The sequence below is a fragment of the Periophthalmus magnuspinnatus genome, chromosome 11 (genome assembly GCF_009829125.3).
Source record: "Periophthalmus magnuspinnatus isolate fPerMag1 chromosome 11, fPerMag1.2.pri, whole genome shotgun sequence".
NCBI lineage: Eukaryota > Metazoa > Chordata > Actinopteri > Gobiiformes > Gobiidae > Periophthalmus > Periophthalmus magnuspinnatus.
This window is the reverse complement of record NC_047136.2, coordinates 22,405,588-22,418,095: the sequence shown is the minus strand read 5'-3', so window position 1 is coordinate 22,418,095 and position 12,508 is coordinate 22,405,588.

Sequence of the window (12,508 nt, the reverse complement as noted above, 5' to 3'; positions counted from 1 at the left end):
GCACCTGTAACTGACAAAACTGTCCAAGAGTTAATTTACATGCTGCCTCCATGTGTTACCCTCTAGATTTCTTAAGTCTGTGCTCAATAGTTTGCTGTCACCACTCGCTCACATAGTTAACATGTTACTTCAATCTGGAACATTCCCAAGAGCTTTGAAAACTGTGGTTATCAAGGTACTGCTCAAAATAACTTCATGTTGAAAATGGAAATTGTGTCTCAAATCACATGGCCCCAGTAATGTGTCCCACTACAACTCTGCAGATGACACACAGATCTATGTCTCACTGCAGCAGGTGAATATGGACCAGTGGATTCACTCTGACACTGCATCCAACAGATCAGTGTGTGGATGCAAAACAACTTTCTCCAGATAAACTCAGGCAAAACAGAAGCCATAGTCTGGCCACAGAGACAAAGATAAAGTGCTAGCAGTCACCTCCAGTCTCTCTTTCTAAAACCTTCAAATCATCTGCAGCGTTTTACCATCTAAAAAACATTGCAAAATCAAAGGTATATTGTCTAAACCAGAGTTAGAGACTTATGGTAAATGGTCACATTTTTCTATAGCGCTTTTCTACACTCACACTCCTCAGCCTTCCCGGTAAGGTCTATTCCAGGGTGCTGGAGAGGAGAATCCGACCGATAGTCGAACCTCGGATTCAGGAGGAGCAGTGTGGTTTTCGCCCTGGTCGTGGAACACTGGACCAGCTCTATACTCTCCATCGGGTCCTCGAGGGTTCATGGGAGTATGCCCAACCAGTCCACATGTGTTTTGTGGATCTGGAGAAGGCATTCGACCGTGTCCCTCGTGGTGTCCTTTGGGGGGTGCTCTGGGAGTATGGGGTCCGGGGCTCTTTGCTAAGGGCTGTCCGGTCCCTGTATGACCGGAGCAGGAGCTGTGTTCGCATTGCCGGCAGTAAGTCAGACCTGTTCCCAGTGCATGTTGGACTCCGCCAGGGCTGCCCTTTGTCACCGGTTCTGTTCATTATATTTATGGACAGAATTTCTAGGCGCAGCCAGGGTCCGGAGGGGGCCTGGTTTGGGAACCACAGGATTTCATCTCTGCTGTTTGCAGATGATGTTGTCCTGATGGCTTCTTCGAGCCAGGACCTGCAGCAGGCACTGGGGCGGTTTGCAGCCGAGTGTGAAGCGGCTGGGATGAGAATCAGCTCCTCCAAATCCGAGGCCATGGTTCTCGACCGGAAAAAAGTTGGTTTGCTCTCTCCGGGTGGGTGGTGAGTCTCTGCCCCAAGTGGAGGAGTTCAAGTATCTCGGGGTCTTGTTCACGAGTGAGGGAAGGATGGAGCGTGAGATTGACAGGCGGATCGGTGCAGCGTCTGCAGTGATGCGGTCGCTGTATCGGTCCGTTGTGGTAAAGAAGGAGCTGAGCCGGAAGGCGAAGCTCTCGATTTACCGGTCAATCTACGTTCCTACCCTCACCTATGGTCATGAGCTTTGGGTAATGACCGAAAGGACAAGATCGCGGATACAAGCGGCTGAAATGGGCTTTCCTCCGCAGAGTGGCCGGGCGCACCCTTAGGGATAGGGTGAGGAGCTCGGTCACACGGGAGGAGCTCGGAGTAGAGCCGCTGCTCCTACACGTTGAGAGGAACCAGCTGAGGTGGCTCGGGCATCTGCTCAGGATGCCTCCTGGACGCCTCCCTAGGGAGGTGTTCTGGGCATGTCCCACCGGGAGGAGGCCCCGGGGAAGACCCAGGACACGCTGGAGGGACTATGTCTCTCGGCTGGCCTGGGAACGCCTTGGGGTCCCACCGGAGGAGCTGGAGGACGTGTCCGGGGTGAGGGAAGTCTGGGAGTCCCTGCTTAGACTGCTGCCCCCGCGACCCGGCCCCGGATAAGCGGAAGAAAATGGATGGATGGCAAGGTGGGTTAAGTGTCTTGCCCAAGGACACAACGACAGCATTCATCTGTGTGAGTTAGAATTGCACCACCACTTATCCATGCATTTGTCTCCAGTAGGTTAGACTACTGTAACGTCCTGCTCACTGGCCTCTCCAAACAAGCCTTCCCTCGCCACCCCTTGCGACCGCGGGGTACGTGCCACCATGAAGTTCTTGCCTCTCATTCCCGCTTACATTGCCCCTCCTCCCAAAATCAGCGACTGAGTAATACTAATCCAGTCATTCCAATGAGAGCATTTCTGACATTTTCATGTGTAGCAAATTTCAATAGTCTATGACAAAGTCATTTTTTTCATCCCAGTTAACAAAAAATCCATGTATTTCAATGAGAAATGACAGACGTTGCCATAGCAATGAGCTTTTAAATGGAGCTATGTTCTAATTGGATTTTTTTGTTCAGTATGGGAATGTCCATGACAAATTTCAAATGTTTTTGACAACGTAAAATTTTTTGGATCCCATTCACAATTTCAAGGAGCAATGTCTCAGTTATGTAAATTGTATATCATTAGGTTCAGATCAACAAAATGTATATTAATGCCGGTTTACAGGGCACAGCATGTTTTAGTTAAGTGCAAGTAAATACTAAACACCATTTTTATTTGCATGTTGGCCACACCCACATTTTATGACTTAGCAAAATCCAAGAGAGTTGAATGAACATCCATGGTGTAAAAAATTCAAACGTGAAAGTTAAAACTTTGAAAAAAAAATGGGTTCCACCCACAATGGCCGACTTCCTGTAGGGTTTAGGGTGAAGTCATAATATTATTTTTTACTTGTCTTGACATGTTCTATGTTTGTATCAAATTTCATTTGTCTATGATGAAAAAGGTCTGTCATTGCCGTAATGTTTTTTTGATTTTTGACGTGGCGCTATTGAGTCATTTTGCAACATTAATTTTGTTTCACACGAAAATACAAAATTTGGGTCATAGTTGGGTCATAGTTGAATTACTTTGTCTATGATGAAAAAGGTCTCTCATTGCCGTAATGTATTTTGATTTTTGAGGTGGCGCTATTGAGTAATTTTGATATGTACATTTTTTTTGCACATGAAAATACAATTTTTTTTTTGCCAATTTTGAATTTCAGGACATAATTGGATTAGTGTAGAGCATCTATTTAGTCTACAACAAAGTCCAGTACTCTGAACCCCATGTATTTCAATGACACATTTATTATGTTACCACGGTAACATAGTTGCAGATAGAGGTATGTTCTTATTGGCTTTTTTGTTCAGTTTGTCAAGGCAGATGTTCAGTCCGAATTTCAAATGTTTTTGACAAAGTAATTTTTTTGGTCCTATACAAAAGTTCAAGGGGGCGCTGTGGGGCAATATAATGTCTGACCTATGAAAATTTATATTATGACATTAAAAACAAGATTTTGAACAAAATTTATATTAATGCCGGGAAAAAAGTATTTTCACAAAGGGCCACATCAACAAAATGGTTGCTGTCAAAAGGCCAGATTTTATAAAGATCCTATAAATGCAACTAAATGTACCCAGATGTAATGTAAAATAAATAAACTACTTTTTAATATTTAATTAACCGTTTCTATATTTATTACTTATTCAAGTTACAAGCATTGCATGTAGATTTGCATAGATATGAAAAGATGGCTGTGTAACTGTGCATCTCCTGTTAAACCAGTGCTTCTCAATTATTTTCTATCATGCCCCCCCTATAAAGAAGAAAAAATTTCGCGCCCCCCCCCCCCAAAAAAAAAAGAATAAAATAAAATAAATGAAATGATACAATGAAATTTAATTAAATATAAAATAAAAAATAAAATTAAATAAACATCAAATGACTAAATTAAAATTAAATAAATATCAAAATAATACATTAAAATTAAATAAATATCAAATTAAAACAAGTAATTTAGCAATTCAGTACACCACCTTATATGATGCTCAGTGCTTGCTGCTTTAAGTGACATTTACAAAGCGGAATGATTGTTGTTAATATTTGGCACGTTTACGCTGAAAAAACTCTAGCGTCTTATCAGCGTGACTGAGGTGTAATGAGGTGGGGTCTTAACTTATTTGGCTTCATACTGTCCGCTGCCAACATTTTCAGACACAGCAGACACCGGTCTGTCCTCGTGTCCCACCGGAGTCACGGTGAAGCCAAGTGCTAAATACTCTTCATCAGACTTCCTCGTCTTATTTTTCGGGTGACTTTACCTCCGTCTATATCCGCCTTTCTTTTCATCCCTGTTAAAATGTTTTCCATAGTGTCTCTTTAGCAAAAGTGTTTCTTGTTCACTGCCCTGTGTCACGATCTGTTCGCTCTCTCCTGCTCTTTGCTTTGCGCCCGCTGCGTACGCGCTGCGTACAGCGCATACAGTACTACAGTGTCATACGTGGAGTCATACCGCCCCACTATTTGAGGACCACTGTGTTAAACTGATATTTTAAGACAGTCATGCCTTTTAATTTACCTTGTCGTGGGCCACATAAAATGGTGTGGCAGGCCGCATTTGGCCCACGGGCCTTTAGTTTGACACATGTGGTGTAGAGCATCAATTTAGTCTACAACACAGAGCAGCACTCTGAACCCCATTCATTTCAATGATTTGTTTATTATGTTACCACGGTAACATGGTTGCAAATAGAGCTATGTTCTCATTAACTTTTTTGTTCAGTATGGCAGTAGGCAGTATAGTAGTAGTATGGCAGCAAATGTTTTTGACGAAATAATTTTTTGGGTGTTTTGGGTCAAAAGTTCAAGGGGGCACTGTGGAGCAATATAATGTCTGACCTATGTAAATTGTATATCATTATGTTCAGATCAACATTTTTAACAAAATGTACATTAATGCTGAGAAATCGGACACTGCGAGTTTGAGTTATGCGCAATTTAAAACTTCAAAAAATTGCTTTTTTATTTACAGGCTGTCCACATCCACATTTTTTGTTGTAGAAAATTCCAAATGAGTTGCCTATAATCCCACATGGGTCTAGTTAATTTCGTCCAGTTGGCAAGTTTCTTGAATGAAAATTCATGCAGGTCCTGTATCGATGGAAGGCTGCAGCCAATCACCTTCTCAGCAGAGGCACAATGCGCTGCAGTCTCTGTCTGTCCCTGGCAGTGAACCACACAGTGATGGAGGAGGTGAGGATGGACTCAATGATGGAAGTGTAAAACTGCACCATCATCTGGACCGGCAGCTTGAGTTTCCTCAGCTGCCGCAGGTGGAACATCCTCTGCTGGGCTTTCTTGATGAGGGAGCTGATGGTCGGCTCCCACTTGAGATCCTGGGTGATCCAGGTGCCCAGGAAGTGGAAAGAGTATGCTATGATGGTATGAAAATATGATTTGCAAATTATTATATTCAGTTTGCAAATGTGCATAAACGCTCTATTAGTTTTTTCGCAACAAAAATATGTCAAAGTTCAATATTTTTTTTGAAATTTTCCAGAAATTGCCATTTTGTTGAAAATTCACCATGACCACACCCAAAGTCATATTTAAAAGACAACTGACAATCTTTCATTTAATTTGAAGTGGTTGTAATGAAAACTGTGTGAGGAGACGTCCTAAATGCGAGGGTGTGCATTCATGTTTGATCCAATATGGGGCCATAATATCATTTTTGTCATGTCCCAACATGTTCTATTTTTTATGTGAGTTTCAGAATTTTTACATCGACTTTTTCTGAGTCGAGCTCCCATTGGCCTCATGAAAAACAAAGTTTGAGGTGGCGCTACCGAGTCGTCTTTCGTTATTTTTTTCTCGGGGTCTTTTGTGACAATTAGAGCTCGTCAAGTTCTAATTTTTGACACCACTCACTGCCATGTCAGGGCGTGTTTACTACTTGATTTTTGCCATTTTCCGTGTTTTGGACGTGGTTTTAATGAGTGTACTAATAAGATTAAGAATAACCCAAGAAATTTGTCAAGTAGCAAAGAGTATTCATACTAATAAGTATTTGGAGAAACTACTACTGAAGGAGCGGTGCAAGGAACACAAATGTTCAGATCATTTCATATCGTCAACATAAAGCTTTTGTCACTTGTTGACTTCAAACTAAATATTACTTAAATAGGAGTAAAGATACGGTTGTTCAAAAAGTAAAATGTAACTAAGTACTACTCTGCTTATAGACTTCCTCACAGTGGGAAGAGTAACCAAAACTGTATACTCCAGTACTGTTACTTCAAACTTTAGATGTGCTCATAGAAGTTTGTTTTTCAGGGGTTGTGGTCGTTGATGGATGTTTGGTCACAGGACGGACTGTTTACATCCCAGAGGAGCCGTTGGAGTAGCCTATAATCCCACATGAGCCTAGTTCATTTTGTCCAATTTGCAAGTTTCTTGAATGAAAATTCATAGTGTAAAAAAGTCAAATGTGAGAGTTACAATTTTGAAAAAATTGGGTTCTGCCCACAATGGCTGACTTCCTGTAGGGTTTAGGGTGAAGTCATAATTTTTTTTTTTACTTGTCTTGACATGTTCTATGTTTGTACCAAATTTCATTTGTCTATGATGAAAGAGGTCTCTTATTGCCGTAATGTATTTTGATTTTTGAGGTGGCGCTATTGAGTAATTTTGATATGTACATTTTTTTGCACATGAAAATACAAAATTTTTTTTTTTGCCAATTTTGAATTTCAGGACATAATTGGATTAGTGTAGAGCATCTATTTAGTCTACAACAAAGTCCAGTACTCTGAACCCCATGTATTTCAATGGCACATTTATTATGTTACCACTAGTGTTGGGCATCTTACTTCAAAAATGTAATTAGTTATAGTTACTAGTCACTTCTCCCAAAAAATAACTGAGTTAGTTATTCAGTTACTTTTTGGGAGAAGTAACTAGTTACTAGGCAAAGTAACTATGCCATTACTTATTATGTTAAAACAATAAAAACACAACAGATGTGAACCTTTAACATTTATTTCACTTTAACAGATTACCACTATATTGTATTTGTTTACAAGTAAATTATAGAATGTATCAAAAATAAAAAATATATAAAAAATGTTATTTGAAGTGCAAATAAATCAACATGTCACGCATTTTCAGACAGCTGTACTTCAAATATTTTCTTCATTATAGTACTGAAAAAAATCATTGCAATGTATTGCAAAACTAAGGCATTCAAATGTAAACCATGTAAAATAAGACAAAACCTTTAAGCTTTTCTGGCCACACACTGTAATTCTCTGCCCAGTATTCAAATATTAATCACTCTCATTTCAACATAAACTGAACTTTATCCAACTCTTTAACATTCATTAAAAGATTCACACAATCCCTCTAACACGTATCTATTCCTTTATTTATCTATCTATCCACCCAATCAGCTGTCGATGCACGTGTAGACAGGACATCATTTCCCATCATGCATTAAGCGTTTCTAGTCCATGCGGGCGGCCGCTGGCGGTGGAGAGCTGCTGCGCTCGCCTTGCTCAAAAACTTCCCGTTACCGGCGCACAGGTTATGTCAGCGCAAGTCGGTGGCATCTTGGACACAAAACTAACCGGCATGCACCGCGCACCGAGCGACGGCGATAGTATCTGCGCCCGCCTCATCTCAAACAAGCCTTTTATCTCACCCCGAGCCGCGTTGCAGCTCCTCGGCTGAGAGACTCTGATGAAGAACAGAGTGAACTGAATTAAAAGTAACGCGCCACATTTTATAGTCAGTAACGGTAACGGCGTTAGGACGCTGGGAAAAGTAATTAGTTAGATTACTCCGTTAGTGAAAAAGTAACGCAGTTAGTAACGCCGTTATAATGTAACTCGGTTATTCCCAACACTGGTTACCACGGTAACATGGATGCAGATAGAAGTATGTTCTTATTGGCTTTTTTGTTCAGTTTGTCAAGCCAGATGTTCATGCCGAATTTCAAATGTTTATGTCAAAGTAATTTTTTGGTCCTATTCAAAAGTTCAAGGGGGCGCTGTGGAGCAAAATAATGTCTGTATGAAAATTTATATCATGACATTAAGAACAAGATTTTGAACAAAACGCATATTAATGCCAAGAAATAGGACACTGCATGTTTTAGTTACGGGCCATTGAAAACTTCAAAAAACATCTTTTTTCTTTGAAGGCTGGCCACAAAAATTCAGGAGAGTAGACTATAATCCCACATGGATCTAGTTCATTTTGACCAATTTGCAAGTTTCTTGAATGAAAATCTGAAGCGCAAAAAATTCAAATGTGAGAGGTAAAATATTGAAAAAATTGGGTTCTGCCCACAATGGCCAACTTCCTGTAGGGTTTAGGGCACATGTGTCAAACTCAAGGCCCGGGGGCCAAATGTGGTCCTCCACATCATTTTATTTGGCCCTCAACATAGTAAATTAAAGGGTATGATGGTCTTAAAATGTCATTTTTTTAAGAGATATGTCATTACACAGCCATATTTTTACATCTATGCAAATGAATATGCAATATTTGAAACATGAATAAGTAATAAATACAGAAACGGTTAATTAACAAGTTAAAAAGTAGTTACATCTATTTTACATATGGCCCTTTCAGGGCAGCCATTTTGCTCATGTGGCCCTCGGTGAAAATGTGTTTGACACCTCTGGTTTAGGGTGAAGTCATAATATTATTTTTTACTTGTCTTGACATGTTCTATGTTTGTACCAAATTTCATTTGTCTATGATGAAAAATGTCAATCATTGCCGTAATGTATTTTGATTTTTGAGGTGGCGCTACCATGGCAGGGCGTGTTTACTACTTGATTTTTGCCCTTTTTCGGGTTTTGGACGCGGTTTCAATGAGTCCCTCAAAACAAACACACATTGGCTTTATATAACACCTTTCAAGACACTAGACCAAAATGACACTGCCAATCTGCTCCATCAACCCCTCCAACCCTTCAGATCACCACAAATCACTCATACACCACATTCATACTGGTGGATGAAGTGTCTTGCCTAAGGATACAACAATGTTTGCACTTGAGCCACTGCTGCCTCACTGTGGCACCTGCATTCCCAGCGTTCTCCCAGACAAATACTGATCAGGCCAGACCAGATGTACAAGGAAAATTTTATAAACTATAAAATATATTCCATATGCTGTATACAAGAGGTGGGGTAATGCGATACAGTGAACAGATGATGTTTGATAGAAAGTTATAACACAAGGGCAAGATGCTATGGAGGATGGTAAAGTCATTTTAATCTTATGTTATTGAGCAATTTTAGTATTTTTGTTCTCAACATTTGGCCGACATGTTTATGCCAGGCATCAGCCTTGCTGTAGGAACAATGTAGAGACATTCAAAAGACTATTACAATGACACAGCAAAAAAAAAAGAGCTAATTTTGCTGTGACTCACTGAATACAGCTCACTCTCGGGGTGGATCGCACTGTTGCCTAAAAAAATACAGGACTCATGTAATTACTGCTGATGTCTATTGAACTCGCCATGATGCATGCGAGGCTGGTTGTCATCAGTTAAACCATTATCAATTCAAAATCAACTATTTGTGTAGTATTTCTGGCCTGTGACCTCATACCAGGCACCAGCACACTACACCTATGTTAATTGTGATGGGTGATTCATAAAAATACCTCAAAAGCTGAACATTGTGCTGGTGCTCAATCATCGGGAGGAGTTCATAAATAAATACATGCATAATTAAATACATACATTTTTCCAAGCCAAACAACGATGACCAGTGTATTTTCTTTTATACCATCAATTTGCTTCCATTTTTCCGGAGTTGGCTTGTGGGAGCAGCAGTCTTTATCAAAAAAAAAAAAAAAAAAAAAATCATCTATATGATGTAAAAAGAGTGGATTCAGGAGAAACTATGCCTGCATCCCTACCAAAAGAAAATTATTTATGATTTTTTTTCTATTTTTGCAAATTCTACACAGGTAAACCCTGTCTAGTCAAGTTTTGTATTTTAATCATTTGTATTTATTTGGGAGGCCTAATTCCATTTAGTCTCAGTGATCAGGAAACTAAGTGCATTTCTCTGTGTCTGCCACCAGAGGGCAGGCTGTACATTTCTGCGGTCAAACATGAAGGAGAGGCAGGGCAAGTTTATTTATACAGCACAATTCGTACACAAAGTAATTCAAAGTGCTTTACAGAATAAGAAAGACATTAAAATCACACAAATAAAAACATGAATAATCACAAATAATCACCATAAAATTTATATTAAAGTAAAAGAGTGCAGAATCAAAACCTTTCAGCCATATGCACAGCTAAACAGAACTGTTTTGTGCCTGGATTTAAACATTGTCAAAGTAGAGGCCTGTCTCACATCTTCAGGAAGACTGTTCCAGGTTTCAGTCCTGACTCTGGGCACCAGCAGGAGGCCAGTCCCTGAAGTCCTCCTCATGTGAGATGGTTCATGTGGCTCTAACATGTGGGAGATGTTCTTTGGTGCTGGTCCATGGAGAGACTTATTCACACAGAGCTGCTTTAAAGTCTATTCTCTGAACCACAGGAGCCAGAGATCTGAGCACAGGACACATGTGTGAAGTACTTCCTGGTTCTAGTCAGGACCCGAGCAGCAGCGTTCTGGATGTACTGCAGCTGTGTTAAGGCTCGTTTGGAGAGGCCAGTGAGCAGGAAGTTACATTAGTCTAACCTACTGGAGACAAATACATAGATAAGTCTCTCTAAGTCTGGTTTTGACAGTATACCTTTGATTTTTGCAATGTTTTTTGGATGGTAAAAAGCTGCAGATGTTATTGATGTGATGTGGTTGTTAAAGTTCAAGCCTGAGTCCACTATTACCCTTAGATTTCTAGCCTGATTTGAAGGTTTTAGAGAGACACTGGGGGTGAGCTGACACTTTCTCTATGTTTCTGTGGGCCAAACATGATGACTTCAGTCTTGTCTGTTTCTCTGAAGAAAGTTGTTTTGCATCCACACACTGATCTGTTGGATGCAGTGTCGGTGAATCCACTGGTCCATATTCACCTGCTGCAGTGAGACATAGATCTGAGTGTTATCTGCAGAGCTGTGGTAGGACACATTATTGCAGCGTATTAATTGGCCTAACAGCAATATGTAGAGATCGAACAACAGGGGTCCCAGGATTGACCCTTGGGGCACCCCACAGGTCAGGGACATTTTATCTGAGACATATTTTCCAGTTTCAACCAAGTACTCCCTGTACTCCCTGTCCGTAGATAGGACTTGAGCCAGTTTAGTGCCATACCAGTGATGCCCACCCAGTCCTCTAGTCTCTGTAAGAGGATCCCATGATCCACAGTGTCAAAAACAGCTGTCAGATCTAACAGGATCAACACTGAGACTTTGCCTGCTGTTTGCCTCTGTTCAGGCAGATGTCATTTGTCACCTTGATAAGAGCAGTCTCAGTGCTGTGGTCTAAAACCTGACTGGAAAACATCAAAGGAGTTGTTCATTTGGAGAAAGTTAATAAGCTGTTGGTAAACAGCCTAAAAACTGGAAATTTGAGATTGGTCGGTAATTGTTCAATATTGTGGCATCAAGAGCGCTCTTCTTTAGGAGAGGTTTGATAACTGCAATTTTCAAAGCTCTTGGGAATGTTCCAGATTGAAGTGACATTAACTATGTGAGTGAGTGGTGACAGCAAACTATTGAGCACAGACTTTAGAAATTTAATGTGCAACACATTGAGGCAGCATGTAGATGAACTCAGACTGGTGTTTTGTCAGTTACAGGTGCAGATTGAGTCAGCTCTAAGTGAGTCTAGGTGGGTGCTGGGTTGTTATTTGCTTTGTGGAATTGATGGCATTTTTTGCCCTGAACCTTGTCATTAAAGAATACTGCAAACTCATTGCACTTAGATGTAGAAATTAGTTCTAATGGCAGCAGAGCTGGAGGGTTTGTTAATCTGTTTACTTTTGGACAGGACACAAGAGTTGTTACTGCAACTTCCAATAATGTCAGAAAAATACCTCCCCCTTGTTCTACATAAACTGTGGTTGTACATGTGCATCTTTTCTCTGTAAATCTCATAATGAACCTGGACCATTTTAACCTTCAACAGGGCAATAGTGTCCAGAACATTCAAAACACATGAAGTCATAGAGTTCAACAAATCATCAACATTAGAACATGAGGCAGGTTTTTTTTTACTCCATTATCTTCTCATCATTCTCATCAGATTCATCAATACAGTACAATATTGTATACACTTATTACAAGAGCTGAGTTCAACCCAGGACACATGACCGAGTGGGATTGGCTTTGGATTGATCTGTTTGCACACTTTCTGTTTGCAATTTAAGCAGTTACAAAACAACCTAATTAGAAAAGAGTGAATTTCTTAGACACACGTGACATATTTTGTAGGCTCATGTGATGCCTGTAGATGTCCAATCAATCAATTTTTTCTCAGAATTAAAGATGCACAATATAAAGATGCATTCCTACTGGGGTCACCTTAAATCCAGGCTCAAATGGTTCTGTTTAGCTGTGCATATGACTGAAAGGTTTTTATTCTGTACTTTTCTCTTTTAATGTCAATTTTATGATGAATACTTGTGATTATTTATGTTTTGATTTGTTGTATTGTGACTTTAATGTCTTTCTTATTATTTAGAAAATTACCTTGTGTACGAATTGTGCTATACAAATAAACTTGCCTT